This window comes from Triticum aestivum, chromosome 5A, assembly GCF_018294505.1.
Source record: "Triticum aestivum cultivar Chinese Spring chromosome 5A, IWGSC CS RefSeq v2.1, whole genome shotgun sequence".
Lineage (NCBI taxonomy): Eukaryota > Viridiplantae > Streptophyta > Magnoliopsida > Poales > Poaceae > Triticum > Triticum aestivum.
Window position 1 is genome coordinate 66136841 of NC_057806.1, and position 22952 is coordinate 66159792.

At 45.7% G+C, this 22952-nt stretch overlaps 1 long non-coding RNA gene across 2 annotated transcripts; it reads right to left on the bottom strand.

The window, feature by feature from the left end:
- Window positions 1-20322: 20322 nt before the first annotated feature.
- Window positions 20323-22950, bottom strand: LOC123106593 (uncharacterized). Of its 2 annotated transcripts, none has more exons than XR_006451407.1 (3): window positions 22709-22950; window positions 22266-22529; window positions 20323-22187 (listed from the first exon to the last, which is right to left on the bottom strand). It is a non-coding gene; the product is annotated as an uncharacterized lncRNA (long non-coding RNA). The 2 variants fall into 2 exon arrangements; XR_006451406.1 differs by having other exon boundaries at window positions 22266-22466; window positions 22709-22941.
- Window positions 22951-22952: the final 2 nt, after the last annotated feature.

A 22952-nucleotide genomic window follows, 5' to 3' on the forward strand; every position in this document is an offset into this window, starting at 1 on the left:
CACAACTAGTTTGGATAAACGCGACCGAAAACTCCACAGACGAGCGGTGAATTCTGTTGAACCGGCATTACCACATTACTTGCGCTGGTCGGAGCAGCCTATCGTGTGGAGCAGAGAGGATCACCCGCCCCGGGTTGATAATCCGGGTCAGCTAGCATTAGTGGTAGACCCTCAGGTGGGGGGTTATAAATTCACCAAGGTACTCATGGATGGAGTAAGCAGTATTAACATATTGTACTATGAGACATTCCGCCGCATGGGGTTAACAGACAAGGATCTCAGACCGTCGAATACGGTGTTCCATGGTGTGGTGCCTGGCAAATCGGCATATCCTGTTGGTAAGATAGCCCTGGATGTGGCTTTTGGGGACGAGCACGACTCCCGGTCGGAAAAACTAACATTTGAGGTGGTGAAGATCCGGAGCCCGTATCACGCCTTGTTTGGCCGGCCGGCTTACGCCAAGTTCATGGCGCGGCCTTGTTATATCTACTTGCAGCTCAAGATGCCGGGTTACAAGGGGACCATAACGGTTCATGGGAGCCGTAGGGTCGCTTTGGAATGTGAGGAAGGTGATGCGGCTTATGCAGAGTCAGTCTGTGCCACGGAGGAGTTAAAGTATTATAAGGACAATGTTGATCCGGCGGATATGACCCCTTTAAAGAAGCCAACCACAGAGCATGATTCAGATCTGAAGTTCAAATCGGCAGCTGAGACCAAGCTTGTTGACTTCGTACCTGGCGATTCATCCAAGCAGTTCACTATCAGTGCCAACCTGGATCCCAAATAGGAAAGCGCGCTCATCGAGTTCATCCGTGAGAATCGGGACATTTTTGCATGGAAGCCATCTGACATGCCAGGTGTACCGAGGGAACTCGCTGAGCACACTCTTAATGTGGATCCTAAGTATAAACCGGTGAAACAGTTTCTCCGCTGGTTTAACGAAGAAAGACGCAAAGCCATTGGAGAGGAAGTGGCCAGACTTTTAGCAGCTGGTTTTATTATTGAGGTGTTCCATCCAGAGTGGCTTGCTAATCCGGTGCTGGTTCTTAAGAAAAACGGCACTTGGCATATGTGTGTGGATTACACAGATCTTAACAAAGCCTGTCTGGCAGATCCTTTTGCTCTCCCCCGTATTGACCAGATCATTGATGCCACGGCGGGTTGTGAGCATTTGAGTTTTTTGGATGCATACTCTGGATATCATCAGATCAAAATGGCGGTTAAGGACCAGGAGAAAACAGCATTCATTACTCCCTTTGGAGCCTTCTGCTATGTATCTATGCCCTTCGGACTTAAGAGTGCCCAAGCCACCTATCAACGGTGTGTACAGAACTGCCTGCATAAACAGATCGGCCGCAATGTGCACGCTTATGTGGATGATATTGTAGTAAAATCAAGGCAGAAGGGGACGCTGGTGGATGACTTGAAGGAAACCTTTGACAACTTGCGGGTTTACAAGATAATGCTTAATCCGGCCAAGTGTGTCTTTGGTGTTCCGGCAGGTAAGTTACTAGGGTTTCTGGTGTCTAATAGAGGAATTGAGGCTAATCCGGAGAAAATTACAGCTATCACCGCCCTAGCTAAACCGAAGTGCATCAATGATGTTCAGCGTTTGGCAGGCCGAATCGCCGCACTAAGCCGCCTCGGAGAGAAGGCCATTACTTTGTACCAAATGTTGAGGAAGACAGACCATTTCGTTTGGAGTCCGGCTGCTGATGAAGCATTTGAGGACCTGAAGCGGCAGTTAGCCAATCCGCCTGTTCTTGCAGCTCCGGTCGACAAGGAGCCACTATTATTATACGTGGCGGCCAATGCTCGGGCAGTTAGCGTGGCTATTGTGGTGGAACGCAAAGAGGCAGGCAAGGAATATCCGGTTCAGCGGCCGGTTTATTATATCAGCGAGGTGCTTACTGAATCCAAACAAAGGTATCCGCACTGGCAGAAGCTGGTCTATGGTGTTTTTATGGCCAGTCGGAAGTTGAAGCAGTATTTTCAAGGGCACCCCATCAGAGTGGTCAGTTCAGCTCCCTTGGGTGATATTATACAGAACCGGGAGGCGACTGGCCGGATTGCCAAGTGGGCTATAGAGCTTGGGCCACACGGACTAAAGTACGTGCCTCGGACGGCAGTGAAGTCTCAAGCACTTGTTGATTTCATCAATGACTGGACGGAGTTACAAGCACCAGAGGAGAAGCCGGATCACACATATTGGACTATTCATTTTGACAGATCCAGGCAATTGGAAGGCTCGGGGGCTGGAGTCGTATTAACTTCCCCGCAAGGTGATAAGTTTTGTTATGTTCTCCGCTTAATGTTCCCTTGTACTAATAATGCAGCTGAGTACGAAGCCTTGCTCCATGGTCTCCGGATGGCTAAAGAGATGAATTTAAGCCGGGTTAAGTGCTTTGGTGACTCGGACCTAGTGGCCCAATAGGTGTCTGGCACTTGGGATTCTAAGGACCTGCTCATGGTTGCATATCATCGGGAAGTGGATAATATTGCAGGTTGTTTCAAGGGTTATCAGGTGGATCATGTGGACCGTCGGAAGAATGAAGCGGCGGATGCTTTAAGCCGGTTGGGCTCTCAGCGTAAACCGGTCCCGCCTAACGTCTTTTTGGACGTGTTGCACAACCCGTCAGTCAAGCTCCCAGGTGAGGCGGATTTGGCTATTCCTGATCCGGAGGCTCAATTGGTGGCAGCCTTGCATGTTATTCCGGATTGGACAGTTCCTTATCTTGCGTACATGAACCGGGGAGAGTTACCAGAGGATGAGATTCTGGCCAGGCAGATAGTCCGGCGATCCAAGTCTATGACGATTGTCAATGGTGAATTACATCATTGCAGTGTATCAGGGGCGTTTCAACGTTGTGTTTCTCCTGAGGAAGGCTGTGAAATCTTAAGAGAAATCCATGAAGGGGATTGTGGACACCACGCCGGTTCAAAGTCTCTGGTGGCAAAGGCGTTTCGTCACGGGTTCTACTAGTTGACAGCGCATGCTGACGCGGAGGACTTGGTTAAACGGTGTGATGGATGTCAGAAATTTTCAAGACGTGCTCATGTGCCGGCTCAAGAATTGAGGATGATCCCAATAACATGGCCGTTTGCAACTTGGGGGCTGGATATGGTTGGGCCTTTTAAAAAATCTAAGGATAAGAAAACCCACCTTTTGGTGGCAGTTGACAAATTTACCAAGTGGGTTGAAGCGGAGCCTGTCAGCAAGTGTGATGCAGCAACAGCGGTGCAGTTCATCAAGAAGGTGATTTTCCGGTTTGGTTTTCCACATAGTATCATTACTGACAATGGTACCAATTTATCCAAAGGTGCTATGAAGGAGTTCTGTGAACGTGAGCACATCTGACTTGACGTGTCGTCAGTGGCACACCCCCGGTCCAATGGACAGGCAGAATGAGCTAATCAGGAAATCTTGCGAGGCATCAAGCCCCGGCTTATGGTCCCATTGCAAAGAACACCAGGATGTTGGGTTGAAGAGCTACCATCTGTACTATGGAGTATCAATACTACGCCAAACCGGTCCACAGGATACACACCATTTTTCATGGTCTATGGAGCAGAGGCAGTTCTCCCTAGTGACATCCGGCACGATTCGCCTCGTGTGGCAGCTTATGTTGAAGCAGACAATGAGACAGCACGGCAAGATGCTTTGGACCTATTGGACGAGGAGCGTGATATAGCGGCTGCCCGTTCGGCGATTTACCAACAAGATCTTCGTCGCTATCACAGTCGCCGGGTTAGAACCAGAACTTTTCAAGAAGGAGATTTGGTGCTTCGACTCATCCAAGATCAAACGGATATGCATAAGTTATCCCCACCTTGGGAGGGACCTTTCGTGGTCAGCAAGAATTTGCACAACGGGTCGTACTATCTGATTGATATTCGAGGGCATCAAGACTCACGTACATCAGAGGAGGAGACCAACAGGCTGTGGAATATAGCTCATCTTCGGCCTTACTATACTTGAGCCATCGGCTCTATCTATGTACATATCATGACAATGTATATATTATCTTTGATATATCAAACCGGAGCCTCAGCTAAAGTGGGGTCTCTGTCTTTCTCATCATGCGAGGTTACACGGAGTGGTTCTGTTTAAAGCGGCCTCCGGTTTACCCCTTGACATTTGTTTTTTATATATCACTGGGGGCCTTGGCCGTGTCCGAACCAACGAACACCCTTTGATAGGCGATAGCCACCAGATCATTTGGGGACATGGTCAAGTCTGAACCAGTCACGCCTCTTGGTCGGCCTAAGGCCACAAAATCACTTGGGGGCATGGTCGAACCCGAACCATTGTCACGCCTCTTGATCTGGCATATATGCCACGAGTCATTTGGGGACCTGGCTGACTTGAATCATTGTCACTCCTATTGGGGGCCTTGATCCTGTCCGACCATGGTAATACCATCTGAACAGCTCAGTATAGCATATTTTTGTAAATGGTTTTTTATCATTGCCTTTGCTTCCATGTTGTTTTCATGGTTTGTTCGTTCTTTGCTTTTGTTGGATTTCTTTTATGTCAACAAGCATATTTTTTCTGGGTCAGCCAATGATTTTTGATCCCCCTTTAAATCCGGAGGAGTCTGCCCGGTTTACCTTTTCCCTGTTAACATCATGGAGTAACCAGGGGGCTCGTATTAAGTCAGTACGGTTTGTATGGGAGCTACTTTCTCCCTTTTTGACGGTAATGGTTTATAAAACCACCGCTTCAGGCTTGGCTAAAGCCAGCTTTATGTTCAAACATGACAGGTATTTATGTATCATCTATTTGTTATATTACTGATACACATATCAAGATCATAATCCGGCTGACGGTATAACCGCCGCCGAAGTTCAAATTTTTCTGATTGCAGGAAATATGAATTAAAGGTTTTCAAGCAAAAGCTTCAGTACTTATGCACGAAGGCATATTCCAGGCAGAAGTTTTAACTATCCTATTACAAGGCAGCATGGTGCTCAAACAAAATCATTGTTTCTTTTGGAAGGATGTTGCAAATAGCTCTTTTAAACCGGCTTCCGGTTCAAGCCTGCTCCTCATCCTCCGCCGCTTCAGCTTCCTCGTCTCTACCCATTGGCTGGAAATCAACAGTGGTCCAGTCGATTCCCATTAAAGCTTGGAAAACAGCCTCTTCATGAATCAGGGAAGACGGTTCAATATCAGGGGCGTAAGTGTGCTTACGGATTGGAGGAATCAGATTCTCCGCTTCAACAGTTGGGGCAGGCACTCGCTTGTTTTGATTATTATATTGCGCTTGATAATGCGTCAAATCTGCCTCTTCAGCTAGCTGGCAAGCCAGAGGGCGCACTGCACGGTTTATGGCCCTTAAATCTTCTTCGTTGAATTCAGAGCCATCTTCTTTCAGACTGGGATAGCCTTGAGCTGCTTCCACAGGATCAAAGTCGGGCACCCATGCCTTTGCCCGGATTAAGGCATTGATGGCTCCGGTTCGGGCAGCGGATTTTTCAGCTCCTCAATCCGGGCTGGAAGCATTGACAACTTGCTAAGAGTGTCCTGGATTAAAGAGGGCGCCGGGTTGTTGTGAGAAGCTGTGGTGATGATCCGTTGGGCTCCGGTATACAATTGTTCCACCAAGGTGTAGGCAGCTTTCAATTTTTTCCGCACATCATTTCCTAAGTGCCCAATACGTGTGCCTACAACAAGATTGGAATGGTCTCAAACCGGATTTACGATACAGCAGATTCAAATTTATCACAGAAGTTACAAGGAGCTTACCAAAGATTGCAGCAGTCATGGAGTGTATTTGCCGCTGTACGGCCGTCAGTTCATCCACCACCGGTTTAAGGGCCGCTTCAGCATTTTCCGCTCTTTTGGTTAAACCGGCCTTCTCAGTGGCCCAGTCAGCCCGCTCTTTCTTGAAGCCTTCTTTCAGCCGTTCACTAGTGCTCAAAGCGATGGTTAATTCTTGCTTGGCTTTATCTGTTTCAGCCTGCTGGGTCTTCAGGACCTCTTGCAAATCGGCAATCCGGTCCTCCTTGATTTTCACCTCAGCCTGCATACAGATGGCATTTTAAGCTTTGCACAGGCGATCCAAGAAATGGAAGTATCAACCACATAACAAAGTTATATGCCTGATACTTTGGGGCTAATGCACCTTCAATTTTTTGTATATTGTTAGATTACAAAGTCCCAAGCTCAATACAAGTATTCAACTTGGCACTTGGGGGCTAATGGCTATTTGATCAAGCTATGTTCTGAGGACAGTTCTCTATTGGAGCTCCGGTTTACTTATGTTAAGTTAGACCGGTTCTTGCGGGCGATACCGATCGGTTTTCAAAAATGTTCAGGATCAAGTCCCGGTTTGACCAACGTTACAAACCGGCCCTTGGGGGCTAGAAGGATGGAGGTAATGTCAGCTAGAAAAAAAAGTAAGTTACCTCAAATTTATCCCTCATCATTTTGACCAGGCCAGCTTCACAGTCACGGCTAGTGTAAAGCCGGTTTAAATAGCCAAAGTGAAGATCTTGGGCACTCAGAGCAGCATATGTCTCTAGTTCAACATCCCATTTTCCTTTGTTCAAAGCGGAAGAATCCTCTTTGATGGTATGCCTGGTAAGGGTGGTAGGATTCCCGGGTTCAGAGCGGCCTACGCCGGTAATCACAACATCATCATCTTTTGACTCATTTGTTTGGGTTGGCGCGGCCGGTTTTTCAGTGGGAGTGTGGGATTTCTCAATCTGGACAGAGCTGGCAGGCGGATCAGCAGAGGCTGGAGTATGAATAAGACCTTCTTCAGGGATAACGTCGCCTTGCAGAGGAGGATCATTGGGGATATCTTCACAAGTAAACACTTCACGATCCGGCTCTTGGTCATGTTCTGGGGCTATATCTTCTTCAGCCGCTTTATCCAGGCGGGCCTTCTTGCTTGGTTTCGGTTTAGCCCTGAAAGAAAAACAAAAAGTCAAGAAAAAGCATAAGCCATTATGTGGTATACTGGAAGCATATGTTCAGTTTAACTTACCCAGCAACTGTTTTCAGAGGTGGTAGCTGAGTGGCTGACAATTCACCAGACGATGAATGAGAAGTAACCTGATAATCGGAGTCAGATGGATTAAGAGGTTGACTGAAGAAACCCGCTTTATGTTTTAAATCAATAAAAAGGTCGGAGACCTCGGAGCGGCGTTTTCGAACCGGACTGTTTGGTAAACTGGCAGAGGTAACTACCTGGCCACTGTGCCGGGTTGTGCGGCGAGCTTCGTGTTGCTGGGTCTTCATAAGAAATTGGGAATCCAGATAAGCAAGAGGATGAGAAAATTTAACTTTCCGGTTTGCCCGGCGAAATTTTGGCAAAGGCAAGATTTCTGAATCGGAAGAGAGAATGGTTACCTCAACGAAACCCGCATTGCTGGCTTCAGCGTCATCCTGACAAGCATTATCATCAATAAGGCGTGTAAAAAGCAAGCCAAGTGAATCAAGTTCTACCTCAAGATCCGGATTACCCACATCATCATCAATGGCTGGGTCAGATGAAGCGGTGGTTTTTCTCTTATGAACTGGCTTCTTGATAACCTTGGTCTTGGGCCGGGTTGGCCGACCTGCCTTCTCCGTTTTGTCTTGAGGAAGTTTCTTGCTCCAAAACGGATTATCGCCCTGGATCAGCAGTAATTAAATGTTAAACATATAAAACAGTAACCGGTTCAACAATAGAGCAATTAAAAATATTACCGCTGACGGTTTGTTGGTGGTGCAGTAAGGAGGCAGACCGGTTTGAGCATAGAGGTGCTCCGGTTCATTCAGCATCTTTTTCACAGATTATGTGACTTCGTCATCAGGGAGTTGGATTTTAGTGTGTCGGAGTGGGTCATCGACACTATCAGTATACTCGCACATCAAATTGGGGCGCCGGCTTAGAGGCAGAATGCTCCATGATATCCAGCAGCGTGCAAGGTCTATTCCTGTTAAACCATTGGCCATGAAGGCCCGGAGCTTGGATAGTTGAGGGGCATACTTAATTCTCTCCTTGGCGCTTAGCCTTTGTGGAAAAGGGTGAGTGTTGCTGAGCCGTTCCGGACGGAAGCCAGGCAAGGGATTTTCATTGTCAGGGGAGGTATCCTTGCAATAAAACCAAGTTGCGTTCCACTCCTTGGGGTGAGTATGGAGTTTGACGTGGGGATAGGTGATTTCTTTCCTTTTCTGAATGGCCATACCGCCCAGTTCGGTATTAGGGCCGTCAGTGAATTCAGTACGGCGGTTCAGGTGAAAGAGATCCCTAAATAACTCGATTGAAGGCTCCTCTTGAAGGTATACTTCAGAAAGTACTTGGCATAGATTGGTGACGGAGTTGGGGCCAATATCCTGTGGACAGAGTTGAAAGTTGGCTAGCACATCCCGATAAAATTTAGAGCCGGGCGGTTTGAAGCCCCGGGCCATGTGATCTGCAAAGACTACGACCTCTCCTTCCTGGGGCATGGGAGGACATTCATCTCCAGGAACCCTCCAGTGAATCGTATCTTTGCTATCCAAAGCGCCAATCAGGACTAGATCGGCCAGTTGTGATTCTGTGACACGGGAGGGAACCCAGTTGCACTTGTACACTTGTTTGGCCATGACGAGATCTACAAGAAATAGGTGATCTGGTTCAAGGATATGCCGGATAAAAAGGTGTTGAGCTAATTACGGTAAACCGGAGGCAGTACCCATAAACCGATCTTCTACAACGCGGCATCAGATGGATTCTGGCGGTTTAACCAGGGGACTAATGACATATATACCGGTTTAGCAATTTTTTCTCTATAGTAAAGTTAAACCGCCTGGCTTAAGCATCGGAAGCAATTGAAACTATGGATGATTAGTTATGCAAAAACAAATTTCACAAAATCGTGTTACAGCCACGGATCTACAGCAAGCTCACAAGAACAGGAAATATTTCGAAGATTAAGGCGGAAACAGAAGCGAACCATTGAGCGAATATGTGCGGGAGATTTATGAGCTTGGATGAGAAATAGCAAGCGGATGTTAAAGGGGATCGCTACTAAGCACAGCAAGAGTTCACAGATGCATTCAAGGTCAGAGAACAGCTATGAACTCGCGATGAACATAGCAAGAACATGGAACCCTAAGAACAGATCTAGGTTAAGAAGGAGAGAGAACTTACCGGGAATGGAGAAGATGCGGAAAGACGCCGCAACACTCTGGTACATTCAGGTTGATGCAGCGGCCCGAGACGAGGTAGAGGTCGACGGTGGTGGCGGAGTTCCAAGGCCGGCGACGTGAGGAAGAAGAAGAAGAAGGGACGAAGGGGAAGAGAAGGGAAATGACCCTTCGGTCTTATTTATAAGGCAACCGAGCTAGGTCAAACGCGCGAATCCAGGAGCTGTCATTAAGAGGGCGTTATGAATTTCGTAATGACGTCATGCCGGTTTACAGTAACCAAAACTGATGACGTCATGCCGGTTTACAGCAACCAAAAATGATGACAACATGGAGATTTGCCAATTAAAAAAAGATATCCAAGACGCAAGATGGTGTGAAGGATTGACATGAACCAGTTCAAATCAATCTGGGGCCTAATGTTGGGGATATTACCACTAGGCGTAAACCGGCCTACTTGGGCCGGGTTAATTTCATTAGTGGTATAAAGCAGATGAAGGCCCAAGGCCTATGGTCGGTTTAGAATCTGTAGCCGTAAACCGACATAATGTATAACTTGTATTGTAAGTTAGGAATAGAGAGATACCAACCGGGATACGAGTATGAACCGGTTGGGACTCTATGGACCGACGGGCGTCACCCGTGTATATAAGGGGACGACCCGGCGGCGGTTCAAGACAGACAACCACAACTCGAGCCTAGGCGAAGCTTGTTTGCTCCCTAGCCATCAAGATCATATCAACTCCATCACAACTAGACGTAGGCTTTTACCTTCATTGAAGGGGCCGAACTAGTATAAAACCCTCGTGTCTTTGTGTCCGCTTTAACCCCTTCAAGTAAACTCGTAGAGATGGCTCCACGACTAAGTCCTTTCGCTAGGACATCTGCCGTGACAAATCCACGACAGATCCCATCTCAGATTTCATGGCTTCAAGCCACTTTGCGGAATCTGGGCTCACCATCGCTTCTTCATAGTTCGTAGGTTCATCATGATCTAGTAGCATGACTTCCAGAACAGGATTACCGTACCACTCTGGTGCGGATCTTACTCTGTTTGATCTACGAGGTTCAGTAGTATCTTGATCTGAAGTTTCATGATCATTATCATTAGCTTCCTCACCAACTGGTGTAGGTGTCACTGAAACAGTTTTATGTGATGTACTACTTTCCAGTAAGGGAGCAGGTACAGTTACCTCGTCAAGTTCTACTTTCCTCCCACTCACTTCTTTCGAGAGAAACTCCTTCTCTAGAAAGGATCCATTCTTAGCAGCGAATGTCTTGCCTTCGGATCTGTGATAGAAGGTGTACCCAACAGTCTCCTTTGGGTATCCTATGAAGACACATTTCTCTGATTTGGGTTCGAGCTTATCAGGTTGAAGCTTTTCCACATAAGCATCGCAGCCCCAAACTTTAAGAAACGACAACTTTGGTTTCTTGCCAAACCACAGTTCATAAGGCGTCGTCTCAACGGATTTTGATGGTGCCCTATTTAACGTGAATGCGGCCGTCTCTAAAGCATAACCCCAAAACGATAGCGGTAAATCTGTAAGAGACATCATAGATCGCACCATATCTAGTAAAGTACGATTACGACGTTCGGACACACCATTACGCTGTGGTGTTCCGGGTGGCGTGAGTTGCGAAACTATTCCATAGTTTTTCAAATGTACACCAAACTCGTAACTCAAATATTCTCCTCCATGATCAGATCGTGGAAACTTTATTTTCTTGTTACGATGATTTTCAACTTCACTCTGAAATTCTTTGAACTTTTCAAATGTTTCAGACTTATGTTTCATTAAGAAGATATACCTATATCTGCTTAAATCATCTGTGAAGGTGAGAAAATAACGATATCCGCCACGAGCCTCAATATTCATCGGACCACATACATCGGTATGTATGATTTCCAACAAATCTGTTGCTCTCTCCATAGTACCGGAGAACGGTGTTTTAGTCATCTTGCCCATGAGGCACGGTTCGCAAGTACCAAGTGATTCATAATCAAGTGGTTCCAAAAGTCCATCGGTATGGAGTTTCTTCATGCGCTTTACACTGATATGACCTAAACGACAGTGCCACAAATAAGTTGCACTTTCATTATCAACTCTGCATCTTTTGGCTTCAACATTATGAATATGTGTATTACTACTATCGAGATTCAATAAGAATAGACCACTCTTCAAGGGTGCATGACCATAAAAGATATTACTCATATAAATAGAACAACCATTATTCTCTGATTTAATGAATAACCGTCTCGCATTAAACAAGATCCAGATATAATGTTCATGCTCAACGCTGGCACCAAATAACAATTATTTAGGTCTAATATTAATCCCGAAGATAGATGTAGAGGTAGCGTGCCGACCGCGATCACATCGACTTTGGAACCGTTTCCCACGCGCATCGTCACCTCGTCCTTTGCCAGTGCCCGCTTATTCCGTAGTCCCTGTTTCGAGTTGCAAATATTAGCAACAGAACCAGTATCAAATACCCAGGTGCTACTGCGAGCTCTAGTAAGGTACACATCAATAACATGTATATCACATATACCTTTATTCACCTTGCCATCCTTCTTATCCGCCAAATACTTGGGGCAGTTCCGCTTCCAGTGACCAGTCTGCTTGCAGTAGAAGCACTCAGTTTCAGGCTTAGGTCCAGACTTGGGTTTCTTCTCCTGAGCAGCAACTTGCTTGCTGTTCTTCTTGAAGTTCCCCTTGTTCTTCCCTTTGCCCTTTTTCTTGAAACTAGTGGTCTTGTTAACCATCAACACTTGATGCTCCTTCTTGATTTCTACCTCCGCAGCTTTCAGCATTGCGAAGAGCTCAGGAATAGTCTTGTTCATCCCTTGCATATTATAGTTCATCACGAAGCTCTTGTAGCTTGGTGGCAGTGATTGGAGAATTCTGTCAATGACGCAATCATCCGGAAGATTAACTCCCAATTGAATCAAGTGATTATTATACCCAGACATTTTGAGTATATGCTCACTGACAGAACTGTTCTCCTCCATCTTGCAGCTATAGAACTTATTGGAGACTTCATATCTCTCAATCCGGGCATTTGCTTGAAATATTAACTTCAACTCCTGGAACATCTCATATGCTCCATGACGTTCAAAACGTCGCTGAAGTCCCGATTCTAAGCCGTAAAGCATGGCACACTGAACTATCGAGTAGTCATCAGCTTTGCTCTGCCAGACGTTCATAACATCTGGTGTTGCTCCAGCAGCAGGCCTGGCACCCAGCGGTGCTTCCAGGACGTAATTCTTCTGAGCAGCAATGAGGATAATCCTCAAGTTACGGACCCAGTCCGTGTAATTTCTACCATCATCTTTCAACTTTGCTTTCTCAAGGAACGCATTAAAATTCAACGGAACAACAGCACGAGCCATCTATCTACAATCAACATAAACAAGCAAGATACTATCAGGTACTAAGTTCATGATAAGTTTAAGTTCAATTAATCAAATTACTTAAGAACTCCCACTTAGATAGACATCCCTCTAATCTTCTAAGTGATTACGTGATCCAAATCAACTAAACCATAACCGATCATCACGTGAGATGGAGTAGTTTTCAATGGTGAACATCGTTATGTTGATCATATCTACTATATGATTCACGCTCGACCTTTCGGTCTCCGTGTTCCGAGGCCATATCTGCATATGCTAGGCTCGTCAAGTTTAACCTGAGTATTCTGCGTGTGCAAAACTGGCTTGCACCTGTTGTAGATGGACGTAGAGCTTATCACACCCGATCATCACGTGGTGTCTGGGCACGACGAACTTTGGCAACGGTGCATACTTAGGGAGAACACTTCTTGATAATTTAGTGAGAGATCATCTTATAATGCTATCGTCTATCAAAGCAAGATAAGATGCATAAAAAGATAAACATCACATGCAATCAATATAAGTGATATGATATGGCCATCATCATCTTGTGCTTGTGATCTCCATCTCCGAAGCACCATTATGATCACCATCGTCACCGGCGCGACACCTTGATCTCCATCGTAGCATCGTTGTCGTCTCGCCAATCTTATGCTTCCCCGACTATCACTACCGTTTAGTAATAAAGTAAAGCATTACATCGCGATTGCATTGCATATAATAAAGCGACAACCATAGGGCTCCTGCCAGTTGCCGATAACTTGGTTACAAAACATGATCATCTCATACAATAAAATTTAGCATCATGCCTTGACCATATCACATCACAACATGCCCTGCAAAAACAAGTTAGACGTTCTCTACTTTGTTGTTGCATGTTTTACGTGGCTGCTACGGGCTTAAGCAAGAACCAATCTCACCTACGCATCAAAACCACAACGATAGTTTGTCAAATAGACTCCGTTTTAACCTTCGCAAGGACCGGGCGTAGCCATACTTGGTTCAACTAAAGTTGGAGAGACAGTCGCCCGCAAGCCATCTGTGTGCAAAGCACGTCGAGGGAACCGGTCTCGCGTAAGCGTACGCGTAAGGTTGGTCCGGGTCGTCTCGTCCAACAATACCGCGTAACCAAAGTATGACATGCTGGTAGGCAGTATGACTTGTATCGTCCACAACTCACTTGTGTTCTACTCGTGCATATAACATCAACATAAATAACCTAGGCTCTGATACCACTGTTGGGGAACGTAGTAATTTCAAAAAAATTCCTACGCACACGCAAGATCATGTGATTCATAGCAACAAGAGGGGAGAGTGTTGTCTACGTACCCAACGCAGACCGACTGCGAAAGTGCTGACACGACGCAGAGGAAGTAGTCGTACGTCTTCGCGATCCAACCGATCAAGCACCGAAACTACGGCACCTCCGAGTTCGAGTACACGTTCAGCTCGATGACGTTCCCCGGACTCCGATCCAGCAAAGTGTCGGGGAAGAGTTCTGTCAGCACGACGGCGTGGTGACAATCTTGATGCACTACAGCAGCAGGGCTTCGCCTAAACTCTGCTACAGTATTATCGAGGAATATGGTGGCAGGGGGCACCGCACACGGCTAAGGAATAGATCACGTGGATCAACTTGTGTGTCTAGAGGTGCCCCCTGCCTCCGTATATAAAGGAGTATAGGGGGGAGGCTGGCCGGCCAAGGAGGAGGGCGCAGGAGAGTCCTACTCCCTCTGGGAGTAGGATTCCCCCCCCCCCCAATCCTAGTTGGAATAGGATTCGCGGAGGGGGAAAAGAGGAGGAGGGGGCCGGCCACCTCTCCTAGTCCTAATAGGACTAGGGGAAGGGGGAGGCGCGCAGCCCATCTAGGGCAGCCCCTTCTCTTTCCCACTAAGGCCCACTATGGCCCATATAGCTCCCGGGGGGTTCCGGTAACCCTCCCGGTATTCCGGTAAAATCCCGATTTCACCCGGAACACTTCCGATATCCAAACATAGGCTTCCAATATATCAATCTTTACGTCTCGACCATTTCGAGACTCCTCGTCATGTCCGTGATCACATCCGGGACTCCGAACAACCTTCGGTACATCAAAATGCATAAACTCATAATATAACTGTCATCGTAACCTTAAGCGTGCGGACCCTACAGGTTCGAGAACAATGTAGACATGACCGAGACACGTCTCCAGTCAATAACCAATAGCGGGACCTGGATGCCCATACTGGCTCCTACATATTCTACGAAGATCTTTATCGGTCATACCGCATAACAACATATGTTGTTCCCTTTGTCATCGGTATGTTACTTGCCCGGGATTCGATCGTCGGTATCCTATACCTAGTTCAATCTCGTTACTGGCAAGTCTCTTTACTCGTTCTGTAATACATCATCTCGCAACTAACTCATTAGTTGCAATGCTTGCAAGGCTTATGTGATGTGCATTACCGAGAGGGCCCAGAGATACCTCTCCGACAATCGGAGTGACAAAACCTAATCTCGAAATACACCAACCCAACATGTACCATTGGAGACACCTGTAGTACTCCTTTATAATCACCCAGTTACGTTGTGACATTTGGTAGTACCCAAAGTGTTCCTCTAGTAAACGGGAGTTGCATAATCTCATAGTTATAGGAACATGTATATGTCATGAAGAAAGCAATAGCAACATACTAAACGATCGGGTGCTAAGCTAATGGAATGGGTCATGTCAATCAGATCATTCAACTAATGATGTGACCTCATTAATCAAATAACAACTCATTGTTCATGGTTAGGAAACATAACCATCTTTGATTAACGAGCTAGTCAAGTAGAGGCATACTAGTGACACTTTGTTTGTCTATGTATTCACACATGTATTATGTTTCCGGTTAATACAATTCTAGCATGAATAATAAACATTTATCATGATTATAAGGAAATAAATAATAACTTTATTATTGCCTCTAGGGCATATTTCCTTCACCGGATTGTAAACCGGAATCCTTTTCTGATGACCTGAAACTTCTTCATTGAGCCGGGATTTTGTAACTGTCATATACTTTCTAATCCGGAAATCTTCTGACAGCACAATGTGAATTCGGGACCGGGTTATCTTTCCCTCCAACGTATTGGGGTTCTTGACTTCACTGAAAACCGGCAACGTTTGCTAAGTCATATCATTGTAGCCCCCAAGTCTCAAGGTGACTCGAGGAGTTGGCTTGAGATTATCCAGATTTAACCATGATATAAACCGGCATAACTTGTATATCATTGGTGTTGATAACGTGATATGAATCCACAGAAGGTTGAGGTGACTGCGGCGGGTTATAAATGATCTCGTATGAGCCGTGTCGGCAACTCGGCCAATGGTTCCTTCCAACTGGCTATTTGAAGTTGACCAAACTGTAGTGGCAGCGATTTGTGTGCATGTCCATTGAACCATCAGTGCAGACGGCAGTTGATAGTATATAATAATTTGCCTCCAATTTGTTGAAAGAAAACCGGGCTACCCAAGCTGTGACTTGCTCAAACAGTTCCTCCAGACAGGTGCGGTCTGGTATGTTGATGTAGACCAGGCCGTGAGAGACGGATAGCAAAGACGACCGCGGCTTTCAAAGGCGGCACAGACAGATGAGTCGGCCGCGGCATTGTAAACCGGCGTGGACGGGCGAATTAGCCACGTCATATTGATGTAAACCGGCCTGCAGAATGGCGGTTTGCACATATATTCACAGAGCTTGATGGCATGGTAAGATACTAGCGCATTCATAATGGTTGCGCGAGTTTATACATCTATGACACAGCCATAGCTTTTGCAATGAACAATTATCCTACATAAACAATATTGCAGACCAAGGCAAAGGTAAATTGTTCCTTGACAAAAATAATATGTGCTAATAAAATATATTTTAGATGGATATAACCTGATGTGCTAGGCCGGAAATTATCCGCCATCGAGTTGATGATCACCACAGTGATGCTAAAATTAATCACGGCCGAGTTAACCGTAGGAGCAGACAGATGAGTCGGCCCGGCGTTGTAAGCCGGTGCGGCCGAGTAAGTTGTCCTCCATGTTGTAAGCCGGCGTGGACGCATGAACCGGTGGCCATGGCGGACGGGCGAGTCGTCTGTGGTGTTGTAAGGTGGTGCAGACGGGCGAGTCAGCCGGTACGTTGACGTAAACCGGACCGTGACACCCTGTCCGTGAAGCCTCGCGATACAGTCGAACGTGCATCCGTGGTATAACACCACCCCTTTTCTTTTAATAGTTGCCTGCGTAAAAATATTACAGGCCAGAGTAATTGTTGTCGGATGAATTAACATGTACTGATAAAATACATAGAAACGATAGCACCTGGTATTTTTTGCCGGACGCTGGCGCCGGATAATGCATAGTGCTGCTTTTGTTTTGACAAAAGAGTTGATTAGTTCTGTGTCTTGTAATGCCTGAGGTCTCCACATAACCTGGCTGGAATTTTTTGAACCAGAATTTCTGGAACCGGAGTTTCTTGATAATCCAGCCGGAACTTTTGATAATCCAGAACTTTTGAACCGGAACCTCTTGATAATCCAACCGGAATTTTTGATAATCCGGAACCTTTTGAGCTGGAAACTCTGTATAACCCGGCCGAAACTTTTGATAATCCGGAACTTTTGAACCGGAACCTCTTGATAATCCAACCTGAATTTTTGATAATCCGGAACCTTTTCAGCTGGAACCTCTTGATAATCCGGCCGGAACTTTTGATAATCCGGAACCTTTTGAGCTGGAACCTCTTGATAATCCGGCCGGAACTTTTTGCTAATCCAGAAGTATTTGATAATTCGGAACTTTTCTGTAACTGAAGTCGGAACTCTTTGACGACTCAGACAGAACCTTTCGGCGATGCGGCTAGAACCCTTCGGCGATTCGGACTGAACTTTTCGTCGAGGCGATCGGAACTTTTTGATGATTCAGACAGAACCTTTCGTCGAGACGGTCGGAACTTTTCAATGATTCGGCCGGAAATTTCCGACGAACCAGCGGAACGTTTCGATGAGCCTGACGGAACTTTTTCAGCGAGCCGGCTGGAACTCTCCAACAAACCGACCGGAACTTTTTCATTGAGCCGGACGGAGCTTCTCGATCCCTGAGATAGCGCCCTCCAAGAACTCAAAACCACCGTGCGCAGGCCCCACGGTAGGCGCCAACTGTCGTGGAATTGTCACGGCAGATGTCCTTAGTGTCAGGACTTAGTCGCGAGGCCAATGCATCTATGTGGTAGCTTGAGAGGGGTTGAGCGGGACGAGAGACACGATGTTTTACCCAGGTTCGTCCCCTCACGGTGGAGGTAAAAGCCTACATCCTGCTTCATTGATATTGATGATGATGATCACGGTTACAAGAGTGCTCTGTTTCGAGAGCTATTGTCTAAACCTAACTTGTCCAACTTGCGGAACTTGTGAGTCTTGTCCCTTTTGGGGAGCCCTGCCCCTCCTTATATATGTTGAAGGGGCGGGTTACATGTAGAGTCCTATTAGGATTAGGACTAGTCTATCTCTAATACAAACCGGATACAAGTCCAGGTCTTAGTTTCTTGTAAGATAATATTCCTCCTGCCTTTCCTCTTAAACCGGCCCACCATTAAACGTGAACCGGCCTTCTGGGTCTTGGGCCTTGTCATCTGTTTGTCCCGCACGCCGGATCACCAGTGAGTCATAATGACCAGGTGGGTTGCTTGTAAACCGCCAGGTCAAGGCGGGTCGCCAGTAACTCGCCAAGTGTCAGCGGGGTCTTCAGATAATCCGCCAAGTCCGGCCGGGTTAACTTCCGGCCGATTTACACCGCCAATCATGTAAACCGCCAATCCTCTAGCGGTTTACCAATGAAACGCCTAGTCCGGCAGAGTTATACTTCCGGCCGGTTTACGCTGCGGGGTATATCCCCGACACCGCTGGTCACAAATCTGGCCTGATCCCGCCGCTGGGGGAAGGGAACGATGTTCTGCGTAGACGCGGTCGACATCAGCGAGGGAGAAAACCACAGTCGGTGCGTCCCAATCGGGGGTTCCCGCGGTATGGGCTGATGCCGCGTCCCAACCGCCCTTCTAGCTACAGCCCGGCGTCCCAGGTACATCTTCCTTTTGGAGTCGGCTTGCTCCACTGTCGTAGCTCCATCTCCATGTTGATATTTCTCTACTTCTACCGGCTTCTGTTTGTGATGAGTTTATGTCTCATGAACTAGTGCCAGTACTATTATTCTAATCACACTTCTTCAATATCTTTGCCATCAGGGATGCTCAGCTCGATTTTAGTGGAACTGCACAAAAGCATCATACGATCCGAGGGTGCCAGCCGTCTTTCGTTCGACAGGTTCTACCTAGCCAGGAAATTAAATCATGTTTAGGGTTTAGGGTTTAAGTCGTAGTGACCCCATCAGTAGTTATTTTTTGTACACGCTCTCACAACTTTTGTCTTTAGTTGTGAAGTAAATATTGGCTATGATCTGTGAATCATTGAGATGCATCAGTATGCGTGTTAGTTTTCCTTTGTATTTGATGGAATGTTGTAATGGGGCAACCTTGGAGTAGGAATGAAAATGGAGTGGGAAGTTTCCATTTTTCCGGAGAAAAAATAGAAACGGAGAGAAACCAATGTTTCGTTTCGTTTGATCATGCCATCGAGCAAAACCAATGTTTAAATCACGCATGTCGCGTTCGTGTCTCACCCCCCTCCACGGCTCCACCCCACACGGTCGCTCGGCATGCCACTCACCGCAAACCGAGTATATGATAACTTTCCCGTATGCTTGTCAATGGATCACGCCATGAAGTAGTAGCACTACTGGAAGAGATTGGCGAGTTGGGGGAGGACAGCTAGCTGTAGCACGGACTCCCAAGAACTTTTTACATGCGTGTTGTGGCCGGCTATTGCGACCTTTGAACGCGAAGCAGTCGCGTGCACCGGGAAGCGGCGAGGGCGACGCTCTCTCGGCTGGCACGCCACTTCAATGTCGGCGCCAGTGAGAGGTCGCATCCGCTCTAGCCGGGCATGAATGCGGCACTGACCGTTTCGGGCGGGAAGCACGCGCGGATGATGAAGAGGGTTCGGGTTGGTCAGGAGCGGGCGTGGCAGCGGTCCGGATGCCCGCAAACAAGAGATGATGTAGGTTAATATTGTTGTGTATATAATTAACAACATAAATAATGTGCCAGTTGGACAAATATGATTGGAGATGGAGATGGAGATGGAATTTTACATCAACACGGATATTCATGCCTATGTCTGTTTGTGTGCGCGATGACTCTCGCGACCTGGAAGCGGGGGCATGTTTCTGATCGAGTTCTCTTTCTTGGTACGTTAAAAATTGTCCGCCGGTTTTTGTTTCTTTTTTCCAGGAACGCCGGTTTTTGTTTCTTTTTTCCAGGAACGCATGTATTCTATTTAAAACCACAACTATGGAGAGATTTTTTTTACTCCACTATATATATAGCCTCTTGTTTGATAGGGTTTCTCGCGTCTCCCTCTCTCACCCTCTCCATATCAAAACAAGATGTTAGTTTTGTTAGGGTTTGATCCCTAGTATCCACTTTGGTACTTTAGTACTTTCCAGTTAGCATGAAAACTGTACACCTATATAGAACAGAAGCAACTTTTGCAAAAACAAAATCGGATAGCAGAAAAGCTGTTTGATAGCCAAATACATATAGTTAAAATTATATCCTTCAAACTGAAACTAATAACTTTCACACCGAAGGAATGTAACGAAGAAATTTGAACAGAAAATAATAACTTTCACATTGGAGGAATGTTTAACCATCAGTCTTGAAACAAAAGGATTATATCCTTCAAACTGTAGCTAATATGGTACACATCTTGCTAGCAGGAGCAAGATCAAATTTTGAGCTAACATAGAACTATGCTGTAAAATTAATGATGTAATACAAAAAACAAGTGTCAGCTTGGTATCTTTATGCATCTTGCTAGCAAGTTCAGGATCAAACTGTAACTCCTGACAGAGATTTTGGAGGAATGATGCTTTGTTAGGAGCAGCAGCCAAATCAGTACTAAAGGATTTTATAAGCTTATTTCTGTATGCTCGAGATTCAATATCTGAGGTGATTGCTTGTGCTTCATGCTTCCCTAATCCAAATATATTTCTTAGATCATTCAAAGGAATAACCTGCAACTTTAATACCAAGTATAAAACACTTCGATGGACAGTAATATAAATTGTACAAGACCATGTATCATGTATTTAGAGTCTCACAGTCAACCCAACTTATGAACTCTTAAAATAATAGGGAAACTCATAGCTCATGTACCGTTGAAAACCATATGGCAATTTGTGGTATTAGACATGTGTACTATGACAGAAATAAAAAGAGTTGACCAGCCCTAGGAAAGCATTTTATGCAAATATTTCAGGTGCTTGTAAGAAAATGTCGCTAATCTTTACATACTCATTCATTTTAAACATGCAAAACTGCAGCTCCATCAGAGAGGTGATTAAGGGAAGCTATCAAATATTAAATGCGTTCTCTCTCTCTATCTATCTCTCCATCTCGCTCTCCCTCTCCCTCCCTCCCTGATAACCGTGGATATTCATTTATTTAAGTGATCATCAAAAAATCAAAATATTCTAATTTGACTGTATAAGAATAGTGCAGTTCATTTGGATGTAAAAACATTGATGGAAGAAAGGAGTCATACAAAAACAAATTAACGCATCTATGAATAGACCCTGAATCAATTGTTCAAATACATGAATAATAATCCTGTCCATCACTGACTCGTTGAGAGTTGATGATAGTAGCAAGAAGAGTTCTACACTATTTTTCCACAAAAAGGCAAACATGATGCTCATAATGATTGCAGCAAACACTTTCAACTACAAAGTGAGGCAAAACCTTTGGCAAGATAGTTATGCATACCAACAAACTATTAGTTGTGTATCATAGGATTAAACCTCGATGGAATAGCCATGTCAAGAAAGAATTACCAGGTGTACGAATTTTCTTTAGAATACAGATATGCCCTGCAGTAATGAAGAACAAAGCTGAAATTAGCAATCAGTTAGTGCATCTATAAAAAAACTTAGCTGATTATCTTAATGGTATGAGGTTCAGAATACTGGTCCTGGTCTGTTTATACAAGAAGTGGAAAGAATAGAATAATTAGTAAAAATATTAGCTCTGAAATAACACAATTAGATACGAAGTGCAGATGCAATCATCAATTTTTCACAAGACAATACGCTTGCTAACACCATGCTGTTGTAACAAATACATGAAAATATTGACTAATTATCAAAAGCGCAGAAGCATTGGCAATATAGATGCACTTGGTACGTAACACCAATATCTAGAAGTGATATTTAGTAGATATAAGATATACCCATGCCACAAATGATGTTACCTCGTGTTGGAAGGTTGTCAAGTAGAATTAGATGGATTTCTTTTTTTTTATAGAACTCTGCCTCTGTGTGTCGCTTTGGTGTGTGCCGACCCCAATCTCATCGTTCATGGCCAGGCCACATGCCCTTGCCTACCAGTGGCGGCTCAGTGCCGATGCCACATCCTTGATATTCTCCGGTGGCACAAGCGGGGGAGATAAGAAGAGGATATAATAATGCGTGCAGAAAAAGACCGATATGGCCCATTCAGCATAATATTCTCCAACGCTACATGTAGATATAACCTGATAGAAGCTACATGTAGATATAAGAATGTCTTGATGCATAAAAAATTATTATAAAATCTTGGGCAGAGATGGCACCTGAGTTGGCGGCGTCCAGGAGAGTAGGACCTGAGTCGGCGGTGTCCAGGAGAGTAGCACATATGTTCAAAATCACAAAGGCCGCTGTCAAGCCAGCGAGGTAAACAATCGGCGAGGTCGGGGCAGTGGCAATTGCGCCGCGAGAGTCTTCACTCGAAGTAAATGTTCCGAGTGTCTTCAAGGTTGATCCATTGCAAACTTCTTCACCCACGACATGGTCATCCCATGTGTTGATAAATAGGTGTTAGTCACAAACATTATACTCTGGGTGAATAATCAGTGGGTGAATAATCAGTGGTCACTACAGTAAAGAAAACACAAGTATATAATATAAAAACTATCAATTACCGGAGAAATAACTAAATTGTTCTCTCGCTTCAGGCAATAATGAATAGCAAGCAATTCGTAATACTCTCCAAGCTTCAGGCAATGATGGTGCTCACCGGTGAGGCGTTTGGATTTGGTTGTTCTCCAACAATTCCTCCCACGTTGGTCAGATCTGAAGATTGGGGAGCGGCTGGTCTCCCATACACATGGAGCTCCTCTCCTTGGCATGCTCGTTCATTGTACGGGGGTGGGGCAGCAAGCTCTGTGCTTGGAGGGAGAGGTGTGGCTGCTGAGGCAGGATGTACCCTGAGCGGAACGGGACGTGCGCGAGTCAAGGCCGGCGAGATGTTGAACCCCATG